Source organism: Ovis canadensis, chromosome X, assembly GCF_042477335.2.
Source record: "Ovis canadensis isolate MfBH-ARS-UI-01 breed Bighorn chromosome X, ARS-UI_OviCan_v2, whole genome shotgun sequence".
NCBI classification, from domain to species: domain Eukaryota; kingdom Metazoa; phylum Chordata; class Mammalia; order Artiodactyla; family Bovidae; genus Ovis; species Ovis canadensis.
Genome location: NC_091727.1, coordinates 48,999,141 through 49,014,241, shown reverse-complemented (window position 1 = coordinate 49,014,241; position 15,101 = coordinate 48,999,141).

The window sequence follows — 15,101 nt, the reverse complement described above, 5'->3', positions numbered from 1 at the left end:
TTTGGGACTCTGTGGGACAAGGCAAGGGTGGGATGATTTTTAGAGAATAGCATTGAAAGATGTATATTTTCATATGTGAAATAGATCGCCAGTCCAGGTTTGCTGCATGAGACAAGGTGTTCAGGGCTGGTTTCACTGGGATCACCTTAAGGGTTTAGATGGGGAGGAAGGTGGGAGGAGGGTTCAGGATAGGGAACACATGTACACCCATGGCTGATTCACGTCAATGTATGGCAAAAACCATTACAATATTGTCAAGTAATTAGCCTTCAATTTAAATAAATTAAAAAATATATTGGACTCTCAAACTTAAAAACATCTGAGCATTGCAGGACACAATCAGCAAACTGAAAAAGCAACTTATTGAATGGAATAAAATATTTGTAAAACACGTGTCTAAAAACATATTAATAGTCAGAATATATAAAGAATTTTAAATCTCCACAGAAAACAACTAAAAATGGGCAAAAGATGTGAATATGAATTTCCTCAAAGATATAGACGTGACCAATAAGCACAAAAAGATGTTTCAGTATCACATCATTGCTGCTAAGTTGCCCACCAGGCTCCCCTGTCCCTGGGATTTTTCAGGCAAGAACACTGGAGTGGGTTGCTATTTCCTTCTCCAATGCAGGAAAGTGAAAAGTGAAAGTCAAGTCACTCAGTCGTGTCCGACTTTAGCGACCCCATGGACTGCAGCCCACCAGGCTCCTCCACCCATGGGATTTTCCAGGCAAGAGTACTGGAGTGGGGTGCCATTGCCTTCTCCATCATTAGGGAAATGAAAATCAGAGCCACAATGAGAGACCATCTCACACTCATTAAGATGGCTATTATAAACACACACACACACACACACACATGCACACACACAGAAAATAGCAAGGATTGACAAGGATGTGGAGAACTTGTAAGTCTGTGCACTGTTTCTGAAAATGTAAAATAGTGCAGCCACCATGGAAAACAGTATGTAGGCTTCCCCCAAAATTTAAAAAAAAAAAAGTAGAATTATTATATAATCCAGTAATTCCACTTCTGGGCTCATACCCCAAATAATTGAAAGCAGGCTCTCAAAGACACATTTGTACACCCATGTTCATTACAGCATTCTCATGGTAGCCAAAAATTGGAAGCAACTAAATTGTCCATCACTGAATGAGTGGAGAAGCAAATTTTGGCATACACATACAATGGAATATTCAGCTTTAAAAGGAGAGAAAATTCTGAACCTGCTACAATATGGATTAGTTTTGAGGACATTATGCTAAATGAAACAAGGCACTAACAAAAAGCCAAATACTTCATGATTCCACCTATATAAGGTATCTAAAATAGACAAACTCTTTGGTACATGAAGTAGAACTGTGGTTTCAGGGGCTGGGGGAAGGGAGAAAATGTGATTTGTTGTTCAATGGATGTAGTTTCAGTTTTGCAGAATGAACAGTTTCAAGAATTTCTCTATTCTTATTCTATTCTTTATTTCATTAATTTCCACTATTTTGATTATTATCTTTATTGTTTTATTTCTTCTTGCTGTTTTTCACATAGTTTGCTATTTTTCTCCAGTGACTTGATATGAGAATTTTCCTTTTTCAGTTCAGTCATTCAGTTATGTCTGACTCTTTGCAACCCAATCAACTGCAGCATGCCAGGCCTCCCTGTCCATCCAAACCCATGTCCATTGTGTCGGTGATGCCATGGAACCATCTCATCCTCTGTCGTCCCCTTCTCCTCCTGCCCTCAATCTTTCCCAGCATCAGGGTCTTTTTAAATGAGTCAGGTGGCCAAAATATTGGAGATTCAGCTTCAACATCAGTCCTTCCAATGAACACTCAGGACTGATCTCCTTTAGGATGGACTGGTTGGATCTCCTTGCAGTCTAAGGGACTCTCAAGAGTCTTCTCCAACACCACAATTCAAAAGCATCAATTCTTTGGCACTCAGCTTTCATTATAGTCTAACTCTCACATCCATACTTGAGTACTGGAAAAACCATAGCCTGGAGTAGATGGACCTTTGTTGACAAAATAATGTCTCTGCTTTTAAATATCCTGTCAAGTTGGTTGTAACTTTCCTTCCAAGGAGTAAGCGTCTTTTAATTTCATGGCTGCAATCACCATCTGCAGTGATTTTGGAGTCCAGAAAAATAAAGTCTGCCACTGTTTCCACTGTTTCCCTATCTATTTCCCATGAAGTGATGGGACCGGATGCCATGATCTTCGTTTTCTGAATGTTGAGCTTTAAGCCAACTTTTTCACTCTCCTCTTTCACTTTCGTCAAGAGGCTCATTAGTTCTTCTTCACTTTCTGCCATAAGGGTGGTGTCATCTGCATATCTGAGGTTATTGATATTTCTCCAAGCATTCTTGATTTCATCTTGTGCTTCTTCCAACCCAGCATTTCTCATGATGTACTCTACATATATGTTAAATTAGCAGGGTGACAATATACAGCCTTGTAGACTTTTTCCTATTTGGAACCAGTCTGTTGTTCCATGTCCAGTTCTAACTGTTGCTTCCTGACCTGCATACAGGTTTCTCAAAAGGCAAGTCAGGTGGTCTGGTATTTCCATCTCTTGAAGAATTTTCCACAGTTTGTGGTGATCCATACAGTCAAAGGCTTTTGTATAGTAAATAAAGCAGAAATAGATATGTTTCTGGAACTCTCTTGCTTTTTCAATGATCCAGAGGACTTTGGCAATTTGATCTCTGTTTCCTCTGCATTTTCTAAAACCAACTTGAACATCTGGAAGTTCACAGTTCACATATTGCTGAATCCTGGCTTGGAGAATTTTAAGCATTACTTTACTAGTGTGTAGTTTTTCCTGTGGTCATATATGGATGTGAGAGTTGGACTGTCAAGAAGGCTGAGCACTGAAGAATTGATGCTTTTGAACTGTGGTGTTGGAGAAGACTCTTGAGAATCCCTTGGACTGCAAGGAGATCCAACCAATCCATTCTGAAGGAGATCAGCCCTGGGATTTCTTTGGAAGGAATGATGCTGAAGCTGAACCTCCAGTACTTTGGCCACCTTATGTGAAGAGTTGACTCATTGGAAAAGACTCTGATGCTGGGAGGGATTGAGGGAAGGAGAAGGGGACGACAGAGGATGAGATGGCAGGATGGCATCACTGACTCGATGGACGTGAGTCTGAGTATATTCTGGGAGATGGTGATGGACAGGGAGGCCTGGCGTGCTGCGATTCATGGGGTCGCAAAGAGTCGGACACGACTGAGTGACTGAACTGAACTGAACTTACTAGAGTGTGAGATGAGTGCAATTGTGCAGTAGTTTGAGCATTCTTTGGCATTACATTTCTTTGGGATTGGAATGAAAACTGACCTTTTCCAGTCCTGTTCCTTTTACTATGGGATTTAAAGATATAATTTCCCATCTAAACAGTATTTTAGCTGCATCCCTTAGGTTCTGTTATTTTGTGTCTTCCTTTTCATTCACTTCAAAGCACTTTCTGATTTCCCTTTATATTTCTTCATTGACTCATTTGTTGCTTGAGCCTGTTGTTTAATTTTTACATATTTTTTAGTTTCTCAATTTTTTCTCATTATTTGTTTTTAATTTTATCCCTTTGTGTTCAGAGAACATACTTTGTATTATTGTTTATGGCCACAGATATAGTCTATCCTGAAGAATGTTTCTAATGCATTTGAGAAAAATGTATATTATGTTGTTCTTGGGTGAAGTGATCTACAAATGCCTTCTAGGTCTAGTTCATTTTTTATGTTCATCAAGTATTTGGTTTCCTTACTGATCTTTTGTCTACTTGTTCTACCTTAATTGAAAGCAAGGTAGACTTTTAAAATTTCTTCTTTCATTTCTTTTTAAGATTTGTTGCTATTCAGTCACTTAGTCGTGTCTGACTCTGCCACTGCGTGGACTGCAGCATGCCAAGCTATCTCCCAGAGTTTGCTCAGACTCATCTCCATTGAGTTGGTGATGCCATCCAACCATCTCATCCTCTGCCACCCCCTTCTCCTCCTGCCCTCAATCTTTCCCAGCATCAGGACTGGCTCATTACATCAGGTGGCCAAAGTATTGGAGCTTCAGCATCAATCCTTCCAATAGATATTCAGCTTTGGTTTCCTTTAGTATTGAATGGTTTGATCTCCTTGCTGTCCAAGGGACTCTCAAGAGTCTTCTCCAGCACTACAGTTTGAAAGGATCAATTATTTGGCACTCAGCCTTCTTTATGGTTCAAATCTCATATCTGTTCATGATTTACTGGAAAACCCACAGCTTTGACTATATGGAACTTTGTTGGGAAAGTGGTATCTCGAGGGACGGTCCTAAGATGGCAGAGGAATAGGATGGGGAGACCACTTTCTCCCTCACAAATGCCTCAAAAGAACATTTCAATGCTGAGCAAACTCCACAAAACAACTTCTAAATGCTGGCAGAAGACATCAGGTACCCAGAAAAGCAGATCATTGTCTTCAAAAACAGGCAGGAAAAAATATAAAAGATGAAAAAAGAGACAAAGGAGGTGGAGAGGGAGCTCTGTCCCAGGAAGGGAAGCCCATCCCGGCAAGGGAATTTTAAGAAGAGAGGTTTCCAAACACCAGGAAACACTCTCCCTGCTGAGTCTGTGGTGAGCCTTGGAAGCACAGAGGGCAACATTACAGGAAGGAAAAATAAATAAATAATTAAAACCAACAGATTACAAGCCCAACAGTAACTTCCCCAGCGGAAAAGCAGCACAGAAGCCTGCATCCACCACTAACAAGTGGGGGCAGGACAGGGAGGCGTGGGATGCGCGGGTTGCAGTGCTTTGTAAGAATCGGGCAGGAACACCCCGTGCATAACCAGAATGAACTAACTTGGGCTAGCAAACCAGACTGTGGGATAGCTACCATGCGAAAAGCTCAAACATAAGACACTGCCAGGATCACGTACAGAACAAAGGACAGAATGGAAATAGCCGGCTGCAGACCATCCCCTGCCAGGGACAGGCAACCAGAGCCATAAGGGCTGGAAAGGGGCAATCACAGCCCCAGAGAGACTTTACCTACCAAACTGCAAGCAGGCTTCTTTGCTAAGACTTCTGGGAGTGCTGGACAGTCACTATCTGCCTCACAAGGGGCCCCAGTGATACACTCAGAAAACTGAGCAGCAGAGACAGGAAAGGAGACAAGTCGCAGTGACCACGCTCGCCAAACACCTGAGATACTCGGACCTGGGAAAGGGCAAAAAACGCAGTCCCAACCGAATTTGTGCCTCTGAGGGCTACCTGAGCACCGAACCTGAGCGGCTTAGACCAGGGAGGTGCATGCAGCCTAGGGCCGGCCTAGGACGGTTCCTAGCTGAGTATCGTAGAGCCGGAGCAGTTTGTGCACCACGAGCAGGGACAGGCCCAGCGGGGCTGAGAGACTGTGTGCACACGACAGTGCTATTTGTTTGCAGCATCCCCCCCTTCACACAGTGCGACTGAACAAATGAGTCTAAAAAAAAAAGTGTCCACCACCACCCCCCTGTGTCAGGACGGAAACCAGACACTGAAGAGACCAGCAAACAGAAGAAATTAAACAGAGGGAACCGCCTTGGAAATGACCCCACACTGCCCACAACACCAGAGAAAGGACAATATATCTTTACTATTTTTACAAAAATTCCTTTTTTTTTTCTCTCTCTCTCTTTTTTTGTTGTTGTTGATGCTTTGTGGGGTTGTTTTTTCTTCTTTTCTTTCTCTTCTTTTTTTTTCCCTAACTTTTTAAAATTGTTAAGTCCTCTATTTCTCTTCTAATTTTTATTTCTATAACCTACTATAACTTTTCAAAAAAAAAAGACTCTATTTTTTAAAGCAAACACCATATATAGTCTTTGTGTGGTTGTTGTTGGTGTTTTATTTTTAATAATTCTTGTGGCTTTGTTTCTTTCAGTTTTCTTTTTTTTTTCTTTTTTCTTCTTCTTTTCTTTAATATTGTATTTTTGAAAATCCAACCTCTACTCTAGATTTTTAATCTTTGCTTTTTCATTTTTGTTGTCAATTTTGTAAATTTAAAAACCCAAACTTCACTACCCAACTTTACCTGAGAGCGAGATTACTGGCTTAACCACTCTCTCCTCCTTTGGACTCTCCTTTTTCTCCACCAGGTGGCCTCTGTCTCTTCTCTCCTCCTTCTCTTCTCTATCCAACTCTGTGAATCTCGGTGTGTTGCAGACAGTGGAGAACACCTAAGGAACTGGTTACTGGCTGGATTTGTCTCTCTCCTTTTCCCTCTTTTATGCTCCTGGCCACCTGTGTCTACTTCCTCCCTCTCCTCTTCCCTGTATAATTCCATGGATACTTCTGAGCAGTCTAGACTGTGGAGCGCACATAAGGAAGTGATTACTGGCTAGCTTGCTCTCTCCTCTTTTGATCCCACCTCATCTCATTCCAGTCACCTCTAACTCCCCCCTTCCTCTTCTCTTCTCCATGTAACTCTGTGAACCTCTCTGGGTGTCCCTCAATGTGGAGAAACTTTTCATCTTTAACCAAGATGTTTTATCATCAGTGCTGTAAAGATGAAGAAGTCCAAAGGCTACTGTAAAAATAAAACTGAAAACCAGAAGCAGGAGGCTTAAGTCCGAAGCCTGAGAACACCAGAGAACTCCTGAATCCAGGGAACATTAATCAATAGGAGCTCATCAAATGCCTCCATACCTACACTGAAACCAAGCTCCACCCAAGGGCCAACAAGTTCCAGAGCAAGACATACCATGCAAATTATCCAGCAACACAGGAACACAGCCCTGAGCTTCAATATACAGGCAGCTCAAAGTTACTCCAAAACCATTGACGTCTCATAACCCATTATTGGTCAGTCCATTGCACTCCAGAGAGAAGAAACCCAGCTCCACCCACCAGAACTCCAACACAAGCCTCCCTAACCAGGAAACCTTGACAAGCCACTGATACAACCCCACCCACAGTGAGGAAGCTCCATAATAAAGAGAACTCCACAAATTCCCAGAATATAGGAAGGCCACCCCAAAGGCAGCAATATAACCAAGATGAAGAGACAGGAATACTCAGCAGGTAAAGGAACAGGAGAAATGCTCACCAAACCAAACTAAAAAGGAAGAGATAGGGAATCTACCTGAGAAAGAATTCTGAATATCGATAGTGAAAATGATCCAAAATCTTGAAATCAAAATGGAATCACAGATAAATAGGCTGGAGACAAGGACTGAGAAGATGCAAGAAAGGTTTAACAAGGACCTAGAAGAAATAAAAAAGAGTCAATACATAATGAATAATGCAATAAATGAGATCAGAAACACTCTGGAGACAACAGATAGTAGAATAAGAGAGGCAGAAGATATGATTAGTGAAATAGAAGATAGAATGGTAGAAATAATTGAATCAGAGAGGGAAAAAGAAAAACGAATTAAAAGAAATGAGGACAATCTCAGAGACCTCCAAGACAATATGAAACACTCCAACATTCGGTTTATAGGAGTCCCAGAAGAAGAAGACAAAAAGAAAGACCATGAGAGAATCCTTGAGGAGATAATAGTTGAAGACTTCCCTAAAATGGGGAAGGAAATAATTACCCAAGTCTAAGAAACCCAGAGAGTTCCAAATAGGGTAAACCCAAGGCGAAACACCCCAAGACACATATTAATCAAATTAACAAAGATAAAACACAAAGAACAAATATTAAAAGCAGCAAAGGAAAAACAACAAATAACACACAAGGGGAATCCAATAAGGATAACAGCTGATCTTTCAATAGAAACTCTTCAGGCCAGGAGGGAATGGCAAGACATACTTAAAAGTGATGAAAGAAAATAACCTACACCCCAGATTACTGTACCCAGCAAGGATCTCATTCAAATACAAAGGAATTCAAGAGCATTACAGACAAGCAAAAGCTGAGATAATTCAGCACCACCAAACCAGCTCTCCAACAAATTTTAAAGGATATTCTCTAGGCAGGAAACACAAAAAGGGTGTATAAACCCGAACCCAAAACAATAAAGTAATTGGTAACAGGATCATACTTATCAATAATTACCTTAAACGTAAATGGGTTGAATGCCCCAACCAAAAGGCAAAGACTGGCTGAATGGATACAAAAACAAGACCCCTCTATATCCTGCTTACAAGAGACCCACCTCAAAATGAGGGACACATGCAGACTGAAAGTGAAGGGCTGGAAAAAGATAATCCACGAAAATAGAGACCAAAAGAAAGCAGGAGTGGCAATACTTATATCAGATAAAATAGACTTTAAAACAAAAGCTGTGAAAAGAGACAAAGAAGGCCACTACATAAAGATCAAAGGATCAATCCCATAAGAAGATATAACAATTATAAATATATATGCACCCAACATAGGAGCATCACAATATGTAAGACAAATGTTAACAAGTATGAAAGGGGAAATTAACAATAACACAATTATAGTGGGAGACTTTAATACTCCACTCACACCTATGGACAGATTGACTAAACAGAAAATTAACAAAGAAACACAAACTTTAAATGATACAATAGACCAGTTAGACCTGATTGATCTCTATGGGACACTTCACCCCAAAACAATGAATTTCACCTTTTTCTCAAGTGCACACGGAACCTTCTCCAGAATAGATCACATCCTGGGCCATGAATCTAACCTTGATATATTTAAAAAAATAGAAATCATTCCAAGCATCTTTTCTGACCATAATGCATTAAGATTAGATCTCAATTAGAGGAGAAAAACTATTAAAAATTCCAACATATGGAGGCTGAACTTCTGAGTAACCAACAAATCACAGAAGATATCAAAAAAGAAATCAAAATATGCATAGAAACTAATGAAAATGAAAACACAACAACGCAAAACCTGTGGGGCACTGTAAAAGCAGTGCTAAGAGGAAAGTTCATAGCAATACAGGCATACCTCTAGAAACAAGAAAAAAAGTCAACTAAATAACCTAACTCTACACCTAAAGCAACTAGAAAAGGAAGAAATGGAGAACCCCAGAGTTAGTAGAAGGAAGGAAATCTTAAAAATTAGGACAGAAATAAATGCAAAATAAACAAAATAGACCATAGCAAAAAAAAAAAAAAGACAAAGCCAAAAGCTGGTTCTTTGAAAGGATAAATAAAATTGAGAAACCATTAGCCAGACTCACCAAGAAACAAAGGGAGAAAAATCAGATTAATAAAATTAGAAATGAAAATGGAGAGATCACAACAGAGAACACAGAAATACAATGGATCATAAGAGACTACTATCAGCAATTATATGCCAATAAAATGGACAATGTGGAAGAAATGGGCAAATTCTTAGAAAAGTACAACTTTCCAAAACTGAACCAGGAAGAAATAGAAAATCTTAACAGACCCATCACAAGCACAGAAATTGAAACTATAATCAGAAATCTTCCAGCAAACAAAAGCCCAGGTCCAGACCGCTTCACAGCTGAATTCTACCAAAAATTTAGAGAAGAGCTAACACCTATCCTACTCAAACTCTTCCAGAAAATTGCAGAGGAAGGTAAACTTCCAAACTCATTCTATGAGGCCACCATCACCCTAATACCATAACCTGACAAAGATGCTACAAAAAAAGAAAACTACAGACTAATATCACTGACGAACATAGATGCAAAAATCCTCAACAAAATCCTAGCAATCAGAATCCAACAACACATTAAAAAGATCATGCACCATGACCAAGTGGGCTTTATCCCAGGGATGCAAGGATTCTTCAATATCCACAAATCAATCAATGTAATTCACCACATTAACAAATTGAAATATAAAAGCCATATGATTATCTCAATAGATGCTGAGAAGGCCTTTGACAAAATTCAACATCCATTTATGACAAAAACTCTCCAGAAAGCAGGAATAGAAGGAACATACCTCAACATAATAAAAGCTATATATGACAAACCCACAGCAAACATTATCCTCAATGGTGAAAAATTGAAAGCATTTCCCCTAAAGTCATGAACAAGACAAGGGTGCTCACTTTCACCACTACTGTTCAACATAGTTCTGAAAGTTTTGGCCACAGCAATCAGAGCAGAAAAAGAAATAAAAGGAATCGAAATTGGAAAAGAAGAAGTAAAACTCTCACTGTTTGCAGATGACATGATCCTCTACATAGAAAACCCTAAAGACTCCACCAGGAAATTACTAGAGCTAATCAATGAATATAGTAAAGTTGCAGGATATAAAATCAACACTCAGAAATCCCTTGCATTCCTATACACTAATAATGAGAAAGTAGAAAAAGAAATTAAAGAAACAATTCCATTCACCATTGCAACGAAAAGAATAAAATGACTAGGAATATATCTACCTAAAGAAACTAAAGACCTATATATATATAGAAAACTATAAAACACTGGTGAAAGAAATCAAAGAGGACACTAATACATGGAGAAATAGACCACGTTCATGGATTGGAAGAATCGATATAATGAAAATGAGTATACTACCCAAAGCAATCTACAAATTCAATGCAATTCCTATCAAGCTACCAGCGATATTTTTTACAGAACTAGAACAAATAACTTCAAGATTTGTATGGAAATACAAAAAACCTCGAATAGCCAAAGCAATCTTGAGAAAGAATGGAACAGGAGGAATCAAGTTGCCTGACTTCAGGCTCTACTACAAAGCCACAGTAGTCAAGACAGTATGGTACTGGCACAAAGACAGAAATATAGATTAGTCGAACAAAATAGAAAGCCCAGAGATAAATCCACATACCTATGAACACCTTATCTTTGACAAAGGAGGCAAGAATATACAATGGATTAAAGACAATATCTTTAACAAGTGCTGCTGGGAAAACTGGTCAACCGCTTGTAAAAGAATGAAACTAGATCACTTTCTAACACCACACACAAAAATAAACTCAAAATGGAATAAAGATCTAAATGTAAGGCCAGAAACTATAAAACTCCTAGAGGAGAACATAGGCACAACACTCTCCAGCATAAATCACAGCAGGATCCTCTATGATCCACCTCCCAGAATACTGGAAATAAAAGCAAAAATAAACAAATGGCATCTAATTAAAAATAAAAGCTTCTGCACAACAAAGGAAATTGTAAGCAAGGTGAAAAAACAGCCTTCGGAATGGGAGAAAATAATAGCAAATGAAGCAACTGACAAACAACTAATCTCAAAAATATACAAGCAACTTATGCAGCTCAATTCCAGAAAAATAAATGACCCAATCAAAAAAATGGGCCAAAGAACTAAATAGACATTTCTCCAAAGAAGACATACAGATGGCTAACAAACACATGAAAAGATGCTCAACATCACTCATTATTAGAGAAATGCAAATCAAGACCACAATGAGGTACCACTTCACACCAGTCAGAATGTCTGCAATCCAAAAGTCAGCAAGGAATAAATGAAGGGGAGGGTGTGGAGAAAAGGGAACCCTCCTACACTGTTGGTGGGAATGTAAACTAGTACAGCCACTATGGAGAACAGTGTGGAGATTCCTTTAAAAATTGCAAATAGAACTGCCTTATGACCCAGCCATCCCACTGCTGGGCATACACACTGAGGAAACCAGAACTGAGAGAGACACATGTACCCCAGTGTTCATCACAGCACTGTTTATAATAGCCGGGACATGGAAACAACCTAGATGTCCATCAGCAGATGAATGGATAAGAAATCTGTGGTACAGATACACAATGGAGTATTACTCAGCCATTAAAAAGAATAAATTTGAATCAGTTCTGATGAGATGGATGAAACTGGAGCTGATTATACAGAGTGAAGTAAGCCAGAAAGAGAAACACCAATATAGTATACTAACACATATATATATATATGGAATTTTGAAAGATGGTAATGATGACCCTGTATGCAAGACAGCAAAAGAGACACAGATGTGTAGAGCGGACTTTTGGACTCTGAGGGAGTGGGAGAGGGTGGGATGATTTGGGAGAATGGCATTGAAACATGTATACTATTATGTAAGAAACGAATCACCAGTCTATGTTTGATGCAGGATACAGGATGCTTGGGGCTTGTGCACAGGGTTGACCCAGAGAGATGATATGGGCAGGGAGGTGGGAGGGGGGTTCATATTTGGGAACACATGTACACCCGTCATGGATTCATGTCAAAGTATGGCAAAACCAATACAGTACTGTAAAGTAAAATAAAGATTGGGGATTTTTGTTGTTGTTGTTATTCTTTTTTCTAGTTGCTTTAGGTGTAAAGTTCTTTATTTGATATTTCTCTTGTTTCTTGAGGTAGGCTTATATCACTATGAACTTTCCTCCTAGCCTTGCTTTTACTGAAGCCTATAGAATTTGGGTTGTTTTGCTTTCATTATCATTTGTTTCTATGCATATTTTGATTCCCTTTTTGATTTCTTCATTTATGTATTGGTTATTCAGAAGCGTGTTGTTTAGCCCCCATGAGTTTGTGGTTCTTATATTTTTTTCCTGTTCAGTTCAGTCTCTCAGTCGTGTCCAACTCTTTGTAACCCCATGGACTGCAGCACGTCAGGCTTCCCTGTTAATCATAAACTCCAGGAGCTTGCTCAAACCCATGTCCATCTAGTCAGTGATGCACTCCAACTATCTCATCCTCTGTTGTTCCTTTCTCCTCCTGCCTTCAGTCTTTTCCAGCATCAGGATCCTTTCAAATGAGTCAGTTCTTCATATCAGGTGGCCAAATTATTGGAGCTTCAGCTTCAACATCAGTCCTTCCAATGAATATTCAGGACTGATTTCCTTTAGGATTGACTGGCTTGATCTCCTTGCAGTCCAAGGGACTCTCAAGAGTCTTCTCCAACACCACAGTTCAAAAGCATTAGTTCCTCAGTGTTCTGCTTTATTTACAGTCCAACTCTCACATCCATACATGACTACTGGAAAAACAATAGTTTTGACTAGACGGACTCTGTTGGCAAAGTAATGTCTCTGCTTTTTAATATGTTGTCTAGGTTGGTCATAGTTTTTCCTCCAAGGACCAAGCCTCTTTTAATTTCATGGCTGCAGTCACCATCTGTAGTGATTTTGGAGCCCAGGAAAAGAAAGTCTGTCACTGTTTCCTTTGTTTGCTGATCTACTTGCTATGAAGTTATGGGACCAGGCCTTGACAAAAGATTTTTTGAATGTTGAACTTTAAGCTAGCTTTTTCACTCTCTTTTTTTCACTTTCATTAAGAGGCTCTTTAGTTCCTCTTCACTTTCTGCCATAAGGGTGGTGTCATCTGCATATCTGAGGTTATTGATATTTCTCCCAGCAATCTCGACTCTAGCTTGTGGTTCATCCAGCCCAGCATTCACGTAAGGTACTCTGCCCAAAATTTAAATAAGCAGGGTGACAATATGCAGCCTTGACATTGTCCTTTCTCAATTTGGAACCAATCCAGGGTCCATGTGCATTTCTAACGGTTCCTTTTTAACCTGCATATAGATTTCTCAGGAGGCAGGTAACATGGTCTTGTATTCCCATCTCTTTAAGAATTTTCCAGTTTGTTGTGATCCACACAGTCAAAGGCTTTGGTGTAGTCAGTGGAGCAGAAGTAGGTATTTTTCTGGAATTCTCTTGCTTAGTTGATATCTAATCTTGCAACGTATTTTTCCTGTAGTTAATATCTAATCTTATAACATTGTGATCATAAAAAATGCTGAAATAATTTCATTTTTAAAAATTTACTAAGGGTTTGTTGATTTGTTGTTCAGGATGTGATCTATCCTGGAGAATGTTCTATGTCCACTTGAGAGAAAAGGTGAAATCCATTGTTTTTGAATGAAATGCCCTGTAGATATCAATTAGGTCCAACTGGTCTAAGGTATCATTTAAAACTCTTTTCTCCTTGTTAATTTTCTGTCTGTATGATCTGTCCATTGGTATTAGTGGCATATTAAGGTCCCCCACTATTATTATGTTACTGCCAATTTCCCCTTTAATAGTTGTTAGCATTTGCCTTACATATTCATGTGCCTCTATGTTGCATGCACATATATATATTTAATTGTTGTGCCTTGAATTGATCCCTTGATCATTATGCAGTGTCCTTCTTTGTCTTTTATAATGGTCTTTATTTTAAACTCTATTTTATCTGATATAAATATTGCTATTCCCACTTTTTTTTTTTTTTTTGGTCTCCATTTGCATGAAATATCTTTTTCCAGTCCCTGTCTTTCTGTCTGTATGTGTCCCTAGGTTTAAGGTGAGTCTCTTATAGACAGCATATATGAATCTTGATTTTGTATCCATTTGGTCGGTCTTTGTCTTTTCTTTGGAGCAGTTAACTCATTTACATTGAAGGTGATTATTGGTAAAGATGATACTGTTACCATTTACTTTATTGTTTTGGGTTGTTTTTATAAACCTTTTCTGTGTTTCCTTTCTAGAGAAGTTCCTTAGCATTTATTGAAGAGCTGGTTTGGTGGTGCTGAATTTTCTTAGTTTTTGCTTGTCTGTAAAGCTTTTGATTTATCCTTTCAATCTGAATGAGATCCTTGGTGAGTCACCTAATCTTGGTTGTAGATTTTTCCCTTTCATCACTTAAAGTGTACCCTGCCATTCCCTTCTGGCCTGCAGAATTTCTGTTGAACAATCAGCTGTAATCCTTATGGGGATCCTCTTGTATATCATTTGTTGCTTTCCTCTTGCTACTTTTAATGTTTACTTTTTGTGCTTAATTTTTGTTAGTTTGATTAATGTCTCATGGTGTGTTTCTCCTTGGATTTATCTTCTATGGACACTCTTGACTTATTGGAACTGGGTGGCTATCTCCTTCCCCATTTTAGGGAAGGTTTTCTCTATTATCTCTTTAAATATTTTCTTATGCCTTTGCTTTGTCTTCTGGTATGCCCATGATTTGAATGCTGGGGTGGTTAACATTGTCCCAGATGTCTCTGAGGCTCTCCTCATTTCTTTTTATTCTCTTTTCTTTATTCTGTTCTGCTTCATTATTTCCACCATTCTATCTTCCAGCTCACTTTTCCATTCTTCTGCTTCAGTTCCTCACTGTTAGTTACCTTCAGAATGTTCTTAATCTCAGTTATTGCATTGTTCATTGCTGATTGACTGTGGGTGGGGTTGGACCGTTGGCTTGTGAAGGTTTCCTGATTGGAGGAACTTATTCTGTGTGCTGGTGAGTGGAGC